Here is a 12,287-nt window from a genome sequence, read left to right as displayed (position 1 = left end):
GAGTATTGCTACTCCATCTTTCGATTTCCATTTGCATGGAATATCTTCTTCCATCCCCTCACTTTCGGTTTGAATGTGTCCCTAGGTCTGAAGTGGGTCTCTTGTAGACAGCATATATATGGGTCCTCTTTTTGAATCCATTCAGCAAGACTGTGTCTTTTGGTTGGAGCATTTAATCCATTCACGTTTAAGGTAATTATCGATATGTACGTTCCTATGACCATTTTCTTAATTCTTTTGGGTTCGTTTTTGTAGGTCCTTTTCTTCTCTTGGGTTTCCCACTTAGAGAAGTTCCTTTAGCATTTGGTGTAGAGCTGGTTTGGCGGTGCTGAATTCTCTTAGCTTTTACTTGTCTGTATAGCTTTTGATTTCTCTATCGAATCTGAATGAGATCCTTGCCGGGTAGTGTAATCTTAGTTGCAGGTTCTTTCCTCTCATCATTTTAAGTATATCATGCCACTCCCTTCTGGCTTGTAGAGTTTCTGCTGAGAAATCAGCTGTTAACCTTTTGTGTTAATCATTTTTCTCTTGCTGCTTTCAATAATTTTTCTTTGTCTTTATTTTTTGGCAATTTGATTACTATGTGTCTCAGAGTGTTTCTCTTTCAGTTTATCCTGTATGGGACTCTCTGCACTTCCTGGACTTGGGTGGCTATTTCCTTTCCCATGTTAGGGACGTTTTCAACTATAATCTCTTCAAGTATTTTCTTGGGTCCTTTCTCTCTTTATTCTCCTTCTGGGACCCCTATAATGCAATGTTGTTGTGTTTAATGTTGTCACAGAGGTCTCTTAGGCTGCCTTCATTTCTTTTCCTTCTTTTTTCTTTATTCTGTTCCACATCAGTGAATTCCACCATTCTGTCTTCCAGGTCACTTATCCATTCTTCTGCCTCAGTTATTCTGCTATTGATTCCTTCTAGTGTATTTTTCATTTCAGTTATTGTGTTGTTCATCTGTGTTTCTTTGTTTTTAATTCTTCTAGATCTTTATTAACATTTCTTGTATCTTCTCGATCTTTGCCTCCATTCTTTTTCCAAGGTCCTGGATCATCTTCACTACCATTATTCTGAATTCTCTTTCTGAAAGGTTGCCTATCTTCACTTCATTTAGTTGTTTTCTTGGGGTTTTACCTTGTTCCTTCATCTGGTACATAGCTCTCTGCCTTTTCATCTTGTCTATCTTTCTGTGAATGTGGTTTTTGTTCCACAGGCTGCAGGACTGTAGTTCTTTTTGCTTCCACTGTCTGCCTTCTGGTGGATGAGGCTATCTAAGAGGCTTGTGCAAGTTTCCTGATGGGAGGGACTGGTGGTGGGTAGAGCTGGCTGTTGCTTTGGTGGGCAGAGCTCAGTAAAACTTTAATCTGCTTGACTGCTGATAGGTGGGGCTGGGCTCCCTCCCTGTTGGTTGTTTGGCCTGAGGTGACCCAACAGTGGAGTCTACCTGGGCTCTTTGGTGGTGCTAATGACAGACTCTGCGAGGGCTCACGCCAAGGAGTTCTTCCCAGAACTCCTGCTGCCAGTGTCCTTGTCCCCACGGTGAGCCACAGCCACCCCCGCCTCTGCAGGAGACCCTCCAACACTAGCAGGTAGGTCTGGTTCTGTCTCCCCTGGGGTCACTGCTCCTTCCCCTGGGCCCCAATGAGCACACTACTTTGTGTGTGCCCTCCAAGAGTGGAGTCTTTTTTTCTCCCAGTCCTGTCGAAGTCCTGCAATCAAATCCTGCTAGCCTTCAAAGTCTGATTCTCTAGGAATTCCTCCTCCCGTTGCTTGACCCCCAGGTTGGGAAGCCTGACGTGGGGCTCAGAACCTTCACTCCAGTGGGTGGGCTTCTGTGGTATAAGTGTCCTCCAGTTTGTGAGTCACCCACCCAGCTGTTATGGGATTTGATTTTATTGTGATTACGCCCCTCCTACTGTCTCATTGTGGCTTCTTTGTCTTTGGATGTGGGGTATCTTTTTTGGTGAATTCCAGTGTCTTCCTGTCAATGATTGTTCAGCAGTTAGTTGTGATTCTGGTGTTCTTGCAAGAGGGCATGAGAGCACATCCTTCTACTCTGCCATCTTGAACCAATCTCCTGGGTTGTGGCGGCATTCTTGACTCACAGCCTGTCCTTTCAATACACCTCCTGCTCTGCTGCCAGAATCACCTCGCTGTGCCCTTCTGCATCACCCAAACATGCCCCAGGGCACAGCGAGGAAGCCCATTTAATTTTTTTAAGTGAGTTAATTAGTGAGCAAAATAATTTTGAGTGATTGCGGTGGCAATACTACCCTATTACCCTACTAAAAGCTAAGGTGACACCAACTTAATTAAGGGTGACTGATAATTCTCCTTTATTACTACACCTGTATTCATATTTAGATACTTTTCATTAATGCTCTTGGGGGTCAGTTAAAAGATAAAGGGGAACTGAGCTCATTAATAAAATTTAGAAGTTGAGTTTCCAGGCTCTATATGCTAATTACTCTCTGCCACCACTAAGGCATTTTAACTCTGCATAGATGAACACACAAGCAATGAAAAGAGACTGTCTGGAAATGAACCTAGACGAACGAAAAAAAAGTAACACACAGAATAAACAAGATCAACAGTGCTGCCAATTCTTGTCTTGTCCCAGTGGTACTTTTAACTTATTAATGTTGGCTTATGCTGTTCTCGGCTGACCTGCTATTATAAAAGCCTCACTGTTTGGTAACCAAAGGGAAAAGCATTCTTATAGCTGATAACCTGATTATTACTTTTGAAAACAAGGGACATAGCAGGTAATGATGTTTCTGCATGGGACCTCTGCAATTTGTAATCACTCAAGCTTTCAGAATATAAAGATGTGACCTTGTGCTTCCTATATTGTGCAATGCTGATTGGTACAAGGAAAATGCCAATAGAATCCTCCTAATTGGCTCCCAACACAAATGGAGTGATCACCACGCAAATCATTAATAAAGACTCATTTCATGTACTCTAAATAAAGGAGCATTAACAAATGTCTTTTATTTGAATGTCCCTTTGCATATGTGTGTCTGTTATTTAAAAGTATGACCAGTTCATCTGGGAGATTGGGATTGACATATATACACTAATATGTATAAAATGGATAACTAATAAGAACCTGCTGTATAAAAAAATAAATAAAATTAAATTAAAAAAAAAATATATATATATATATTCCTCCTGTTCTTAAAACAATCCTCCTTTGTGATATGGTATCACAACATTAAAATAAAATCTTTTAGGGCTTCCCTGGTGGCGCAGTGGTTGAGAGTCTGCCTGCCGATGCAGGGGACACGGGTTCATGCCCCGGGCCGGGAAGATCCCACATGCCGCGGAGCGGCTGGGCCCGTGAGCCATGGCCACTGAGCCTGCGCGTCCGGGCCTGCGCTCCGCAACAGGAGAGGCCACAACAGTGAGAGGCCCGCGTACCGTAAATAAATAAATTAATTAAATACAATCTTTTAAACCTTAAAAAAATAAAAAATAAAAAGTATGACCAGGTTTGACCCTGAAGCCTTTTTGTCGGTAATGTAAACTCTTGTTACATTTCTAGCTTTTTCCTGACATTAGCATTCCAGTTGAATGGTGATCATTAAATCAATTTTAACGTAATAATTGAGAGCATTCTTTTTTTTTTTTTTTTTTTTTTTTTTTGTGGTACGCGGGCCTCTCACTGTTGTGGTCTCTCCCGTTGCTGAGCCCAGGCGCCGGACGCGCAGGCTCAGCGGCCATGGCTCACGGGCCTAGACGCGGCATGTGGGATCTTCCCGGACCGGGGCACGAACCCGCGTCCCCTGCATCGGCAGGCGGACTCTCAACCACTGCGCCACCAGGGAAGCCCGAGAGCATTCTTTGATTGCAGTTTTTAAAAAGGTGCACTACCCATGAATATTTCCTTCACGATGCTGAAAACTAGTGAAAATACTACACTGATAATTTTCTATTAAACAGGAAAATGAGAGTTTGACTATGACTTAATAACATCTTCATACTGTATGCAAGGTGATTTTCCATAGGAAAATTGACGGCATTTTATCTGTCCTGCATATTGTTGAAGGACCCTGTTCTCTCTTTAAACTTTCTTACGAAAAACTCACTTATTCCCTTGAAATCAGCACACATTATGCAACCTTCAAATAATACCTCTTCTGGGGAACCTTTCCTGATATCCTCCAGAATGAATCTTCTCCTCCTTATGACACCTACCATTTTTTACTTTTTCTTTACAATTCACAGTTCTGAGGGGTATCATTCACTTAGACATGAACAGCAACCCCTGGAGTTGTGTAGCCACAATGTGCACAAAATAGGTAGCAGTCCTGAGGAGATTTACCTCATTCACCTTCTTGGTAATATTAGCTGGGAGCCAAAGTGTATCATTTAAGGCGATAAAAATCAAATTTTAGAAATATAAGCATATTTAACAGTAAAATAGCAAATACTAAATAAACGTTGATAATGCTATTGATTAAATTCCAGTGGTAAGAGGAAGGGAGGAAGAAGCAGAAAGTAGAAACAACTAATTTTAACACCAAGCAAATAGAGAAGCAACAAATACCATGTAAATTAATGGATGACTAAAAACACTATATAAAGCTATCATTTGAAAGGTAACCACTGAGCAATTATCCAAACCTAGCTACCAGAAAAACTTTTCACAAACAAATAAATTAGACTACATGGTGAAAAACTTCTGAAAATTTACAAACACATAAAATCTGACATAAGGCAGATGAAAAGACAATCATGATTATATCAGTGTAAATATAATACATATCACATGTGATATATATAAACAAATGTTACACAAATACAAACAAATCATTAAAACATTGCTGAAAGACACAAAAAAGAATTTGATCAGACTTCCAGGAAACTTGGCATATACACCTCTCCTCAGCAAAACAACCATTTAACTGGTAAATATTATAAAACACAAATGTTTAAAACCTCTGGAAATTGACCTAAGGGCATACCTCAAATCAGTAAGCATTTATTCAAGAAAAACTCCTAAACGTCGATAAGAACAGTGGGAATCGGTGACATTTCAGCCAGAACCTGCTCCCATTCCTTCCGCAACTTCATAGTACAGAATGTCTACTCTATTTCTTGAGGCCAACAAGATGCGAGCTCCTTTAACACCACTCCCAGTCAAAAGGCTAAGATTTCACCCCAGGAGAGGCAGGTTGCCAGCATCTCTCACCTCAGTCACCGGCCCTCCTAGTGAAGAGGATTAGTCAAATCATGAGGCAAAGATGGAATATTTCAGTAAACGGTGTTCGAACCAGATAGACATATAAAAAAATGAAATTGAATCCATTTCTCATTTTACATACCAGAAAAAACTCTAAATAAAACAAAAATTTAAATATAAATAAAACCATTAAAGTAACATAAAATAATATGGAAGAATTCCTTTAAAACCGAAAGTGAATACAGCCTAACTATTTCTGAAAACCCAGAATCCTTAAAATACTAACAACTTACTACGTAAAGAAGAAAATTTCCATTTGGCCAGAAATAATAAGCAAAATTAAAGGGTATATGACAGCGCAGAGTGGAGCGGCTGCCAGAGATGCCTAACTTTGTGTTCTGAGGAGCGGCCAGCGTCAAAATGGAGCGGGCCAGGGACCGTTTACACCTGAGACGGACCACAGAACAGCACGTACCAGAGGTAGAAGTCCAAGCCAAACGGAGAAGAAGAGCCTCACTGAGCAACCAGGAGTGTCACCTGTACCCAAGACGATCTCAGCAGTACCTGTGGTGGATTTCCAGGTGGAACTGAGACAGGCATTCTTAGCTGAGACACCAAGAGGTGATTAAAGCAGTGTTGGAACACCCAGGTAGCTGATTCCAAGAGAGAAAACAAAACAAAACAAAACAGGTTAGAGTTGATGCAGTCATGATCAAGAATAAAGAACTAATTAAAGGGTAGCGTGTTTGGAGGTCATTTAATTATTTGGGATATGTTCAAAAAAATTCTTTTTTCTTAAAGGCTTCATACAAATAAACACATAGCAGAAAGTTTAAAAGAGTAAAAGCAGGATCTTAATGCTTTTACCCTGACACTTTTGTCATGTGTTACTTTCCAGACATTGTATAGTCCTTGCTTTTTAGGTAGTTTTATTCATATTTAACTTGTACTGATTTTCAACTTAACATATGAAAAATATTTCATTATAAATAGCTGATGAATAGCCTGCTAATATGTTTTATAATTCCTTTTTGTGAGAAACTTCATTTTCTCTGCTGGTAATTTGAAATAAAGCTTCAGTGAATTGCTTTGCATAAAACTTTAGATAGGATCATTTCCTTGGATATGCAGAGGTAAAAATAAATAGAGTCAAGGAATTTGAAATTAAGGTACATTTTCTGAATTGTATTATGAATTATATTAGTCTGTATTGTTGTGAAAAAATATAGTGCCAGTTACACTTTCATCTGCACTGGTTATGTTAATTACATACAATTTGTTTCTATTGAATTATAAATACACATCACATCCATTAGCAAATGAGAAGCTAAGTATTTCCCGTGCTTATTTACTAATTATTTTTTTGTTTTATCTTTTTCTTACCTTGTTTTTACCAATGTGTTTGAATCAGCTGACAATGTAATAAAGCTATTAATCTATGATTTTTCAATGTTATGTAGATTTATTTACAGTGTGTCTTCTTGTGTTGGTTGCTTAGATTTTTAGGAAAATGCTATTAATTTTGATTTAATACTTTATTTTTCCTTTCTGACTTTTTAAAATTTTAAGATCTCAATCCAAAGGGCTTAAAATATACTTTTTAGCAACTAAGAGAGGAAAGGGGTTTATAGATGAGTTTTCTTCTAGATTTTCTTTATTTCTGTTTTGAAATATAACCCCTCAACTCAAATTAATTAGGCTTGTTTATGGCCATCATTTCGAATTTTAAAGCAAAGGGAAAACCCTCCCCAGCTGAATCCTTTACCCAACATTCCCCAGTAATTGCTTGGATTTGATTGCAAACAACAGAATCTGATCATTGTCCTCAGCTGTTCCCCAGAGTAAAGGCATTTTTTAAATAAGTGCTCATATGACTTTTTTTAACCAAGAATTTTTTGGGTCCTCAGTGCAGTTTACATACTCTTGTAAGTTCCTGAGTAAAGTATTTAAATTATACATTATGATCTATAAGTAGGGCCATCCAATTTGCTAAGTTTCAAGTGCTGGTTTCATCTAAACAGTACTAGTTACTAGGATTGTTCTAGAGCAGGAGTTGGTAAAGTATCTGGCCCATTTATTGCCTGTTTCTGTAAATAAAATTTTATTGGCACACAGCCATGTCTTATTTATTTAAGTATGGCCTATGGCTGTTATGGGCAGTACAGTGGCAGATGGGAGTATTTGTGACAGGTTGAATGGCAGGCAAAGTCTACAATATTTATTACCTTTCCCTTTAAAAGAAAAAGTTGGGTAACCTCTCTCTTAGAGAACCACTTTCAAAGATGAAGACACTAAGGTGGAGGCAATAGGGGAGTGGTGATACTATACAATGTGATGAAAGGAAAGGGGCTGTAGAAGGAGAGTATATGAAGTAAATATTCCAGGGTAGAGAACCAGATGAATTTCTGGGATAAAGGTCAGGTCTAAGACTCGTGCTAAAGTCTGCTATACATGTAAATGGGTAAAGACATTTTAACAATTGATATGTTTTCTTTTTCATTATAAAAATCTAAATCATGTCAGTGATAGCCAAGAAAAATGGGAAGGTAAACCACAGACTTTAAATACCCATGTTTCAACCGCGGCAGCACGAGTTTGAATTTTCTTTCATTCTGCCCATTTGCTTTTCTTTTGAAAATGTAGTTAATTGTAATCATGCTTTTAAACTATTCCACTTATATGTATATAATTAATGTTCCTTCATTTTATTACATAGTCCTCCCAACTATCATTTGTAATGAATAAATGATGGTCCATTCATAAAAAAAGGGTATATGACAGATTGATGGGGAAACATCTATAACCATATCACAGATAAATGGTTAGTCTTTCTAATATATAGGAAGTTTTAGAAATCAATAAGGGAAGGATTAGCAACAGTAAACAAAAGGATCCAAAGGTATAAACAGATAATTCTCAGAAAAATTCAAATGACTCTTTGACAGATGTCAAACTCAGCTATAAAATGAGAAATGCAAATTACCCTGAAATACCATTTTTAACCTTTCAGACTGGCAAAAACTCAAAGTTTTATGGAGCTGTGGAGTGTAAAATTTTACTATCCCTATGCAAGGCAAATAGGATCTATCAAAGTTACAAATACATATAATTTTTGACAGAGCAATTCTACTTTGGGGTTTATGCAACAGATATAAGTGCTTGAATATGTGCATAATAATGTATGTATAACTGTATTCATTGAAGCATTATCAACAAAGGATTGGAAAATTACCTTACCATTTTTCAATAGGGGACTGGTCAAGTAAATTATAGTATATTCAATGGGATTTAAAAATTGCATAAATTCTACATACTGACTGAAATGGAATATTGTTTACAAAAAAAGCAAAGTTTAGAACAGTGTGTTTAATATACCATCATTTTTGTAAAAAGTGAGAAACTAAGGTATATATTTGGTTTTGTTTGCATATACAAATAGAAACGCTGAAAGGATGTGCAAGGAACTAATAATAATAGTATTCTAATGATGTGGGCCATGGGAACTGGATGGAGACAAGTGTGAGATCAGGAGGAAGACTTTTCAATGTATACTTTTTTAATATATTTAACCATGTGCACTAATTTCCCACTCAAAACAAATCGATTTTTTAAATGAAAACTTAAGATGATATAGGTGAGACAATTCATTCTCCCTGGCCCAGTCACCACTCCTTTTTGTGAAACCCTCCAGAAAAATATGCCTAGAGACAACAAATGCAAAAAAGTAAAATAAAATGCAACATCTATTACTAGGTGAGTGAGGTTTTGGCCCCAAACTCCACAGATGAACCACCTGGAGAACTCTTTCAGCCTTGTGTGGAGACGTAAATGGACTCCATCCTCTTGAAAGCAAATTGGAATCTCGGAGTTACCTACACCCAGGGTCAGAGAAAGAGAAAGCAGAGAGAGAATAGGAACAACATTTTCTCCAAAGCCCAGGGGCAACCTAGGCCTTCTCCAGTCAGAGCTGTAGCTGAGGGCTAGGCTGCCACACAATCAGATTGGTGCCTGAAACCCTCTTTCCTCTGCCTCGTAGAAACGTTGGAAGGGAGATAAATGTCCCTCAGTATCTTATGGTTAGAATGAGAAGAGAAAGCACACATACTCTGATTTTCACTCCTTCAAGGCCCCACTTCTAGAAAATGTGAATCAATCCATATCATGGAACTGGAGCACTATTCCTTGTTTGGGGGAAATGGATTTTATTGACCTTGATCAACACTCAGAGACAAGCGGTTAAGGGAGAGCCCTGTGCTCCCCACAGAGGCTAACTAGATGTTTCCAAGAATAAATTCAGGAGTTTATCAGTTATAAAAGACACGGGTTTATTCTTTCCTGTCAATAAATATTTACACATACATAACCTACATGAATTGAATCTACAATGGGCATACACTTTTTACAAATTGAAAAAAATCTCACATTTCCCCAACTGGAAATGTAATTATAGGTAATACAATGCACACAGTTTCAGCTTAAATTTTCAATGGAGCATTTCTGCATGCTAACATAGACACTGAAGCTGTTCTATGGAGGCCCCAGGGACAGATCTATTCAATCATTTGCATACTATTAAACGACACTTTTCTAGTGAAACTAGAAGGTATTAAGCCTCTATCAATGTATTTTCTAATCTATTTTATCAATGTTGCCATGAGAGGTTCAGAGGTTAAATATTTCCATGTGTGGCTCTTCAATTTTTTTCATAATTCACGTGAATTAGAAGTTTAAATGTAGTATAATAATTTAATAATATAAAACTTAATTACCTAGTATTTAGAATATGAGGATTCTGGACAGCCAAAAATTCTAGATAATTGAGTCAGTCATCATTATGAATATTAGATCATATCTATATAACATATATAGATATTATATACCTATATAATACAATAGATATATAGAATCTATCATATAGAGTATTGTATATAATCTAATATATAATTTATTCTATATAATCTAATATGTGATCTATTATATGGATCCATAATAGACATTATATATACATATGCATAATAGATATAAAAAGGCCTATTAAAATATGTGGATTTATTTGCATAGCTTAGCTTTTTCACCTATTTCTTGTTTTTTTCTCCCTGCCATTATTATCAGTGACCCCGTATAGCACTTTTTCTCCCTATTCCTAATTTTCTCATTTTCCATCTACTATGAGCTGAGGAATCATGTTGAAGGTTCTTTAAATAAAATGTAATGTAAGATTAGGCTTTGAAATAAGGGCTAAGGGAATCACTTGAAGCCATGGGCATGGGATTTTAATGCAGGTACTTAGAGACATCTACTTTGGCTGGGTAGAGAGCTTTGTTGCTTATTGCTTTGGGCTACCTCTATTAGAAGAGTGTGACACTGTAAAAGTTTGAGCAAAGTTAGGCTACCCCATTTTTTTATTCCTTGATTTTTTATAAAAAGAATTGTATTAAAATGCATATAAAATCATAAGATAAAATAATTTTTTAAAGTAAAGAAAAAATGAGGTGAAATGTAAGGCAAAGGGAAAGAAAAGAGAGCCAGGGGAAAGACTCATCACAATGCCAACCAGTCCTCTAGATGAGTAACAGATTTGCTTTCATGCTTTGTAGTCAATCCAAAGAAGGTAACAAAATCCATGTTGTCCACTTAGTGTAAATAAAACAAGTTGTTTCAACAAAGCACAGATTTTGTGGATAGGGAGTCCAGAAAGCAATTTTTCCTTGGTTTCTCATCAAGAAGTCATTGTGAAACATAAAAATAACACCCTCAACCACTTTATAAGAGATGCAAGGATAAATATCACCGGACTGTTTTTATAAAATTCTACAACATAAGTCAACAGCACAACTCAATGGAAAAAATTCTATGGGGGAAAGAAAATGTTGCAGCTCACTGAAAACACATAAAATGACTTATTCCAAAACAAAACAACAGTTGACTATGGTTGCTCCCGGTGGTCCAATGATAGTGTTTTTGACAGTGTCAGGTACACACTTGGTCAGATGACAGTGGGGATCTACTTAACTCCTCCAATCACTGAAGGAGGCCCTCCAAGTCCCAGCAGTCTGCCCCAGTTCCTCAGCACATCAGATAAATCTTGATTTAAGCCAAGGAAACACAGTGGTGAACTTCACTGTTATTCCAAATATCCACATAAAATATGGTTGCTCACTATGGGCTTTAGAACAAGGAAAGTAGAGACAAATTAATCAAAGGAAACAAAACACTCATTGGAGACATTACTGTCAGTGGTTAATAGTCAATGCATGAAGCAACCTGGATGAAGTACTAGCTTATGGCTAAAGGCACATCCAACATAAAGAGGGGAAAAGTGAAAGAAATTTCAACATATGAATACAGTACTATTCTTTTTTTGCCTGTGAAAGCAAGCCAAAATGTTAACACTGACTTCTTAACTTTACTTTCTATATAAACAAGCAGCATTAGCATTTCCCCAGAGCAAAGGGTAGAAAATTGTTCATAATGAGGTAAGATTTGGAATTAAAAACACAAACAGCAGTGTACTTGAACAAAGTCAAATTATCTAGTGCAAACAATGGATCAATTGAGTGAAAAGATAACCAAATCTCCAATGCCCAGGGGCCTAGAAGGATAGCTATTACACTGAAAGATTTTATGCATCAATTTTCTTACATGTTAGAGAAGGGAACAGTTTAACCTTGACACCAAGAGCTCTGCACACACCAATGCCTAAAGGTAACTTAGCGCTCAATTGAAGTAGGTCAGGAACCTCTTGGAAAGATGGATGACCGTCAGCTATTAAATTAATTTTTAACTATATACTCAAAGAGTGGACATTAAAGATTCATTGAGCTTTGCAGTTCTAAAGAAAGAGTGCCAGAAGTACAGTTCTTAGAATGTAAGCCCTAAAATACAGAGACTATTTCTGTAGAAATCACTTTGCTCAGCACCAAAACCATGTCAATGAATACTAAAAGTACTTAACAAATACTTTTTTTTAAAGAGGATGCTAAGGAATCAGGACTCTCGATTGGAAGAGACAGATACCCCTCTCAAACCAGCTATCTCAGAAAAGGAACTGGCAGCTGCCCTAACCAAACTTCGGGAAGATCATGGGCAAAGCTGGGCCTCAAGC

At 37.3% G+C, this 12,287-nt stretch overlaps 1 pseudogene; it reads left to right on the top strand.

The window, feature by feature from the left end:
* Positions 1–5,602: 5,602 nt before the first annotated feature.
* LOC132417741 (SNRPN upstream reading frame protein-like) lies at positions 5,603–5,811 on the top strand (annotated as a pseudogene).
* The last annotated feature ends 6,476 nt before the right edge of the window (positions 5,812–12,287 follow it).

Source organism: Delphinus delphis, chromosome 21 (assembly GCF_949987515.2).
Source record: "Delphinus delphis chromosome 21, mDelDel1.2, whole genome shotgun sequence".
NCBI classification, from domain to species: domain Eukaryota; kingdom Metazoa; phylum Chordata; class Mammalia; order Artiodactyla; family Delphinidae; genus Delphinus; species Delphinus delphis.
This window is presented reverse-complemented; position numbering and strand designations above follow the sequence as displayed.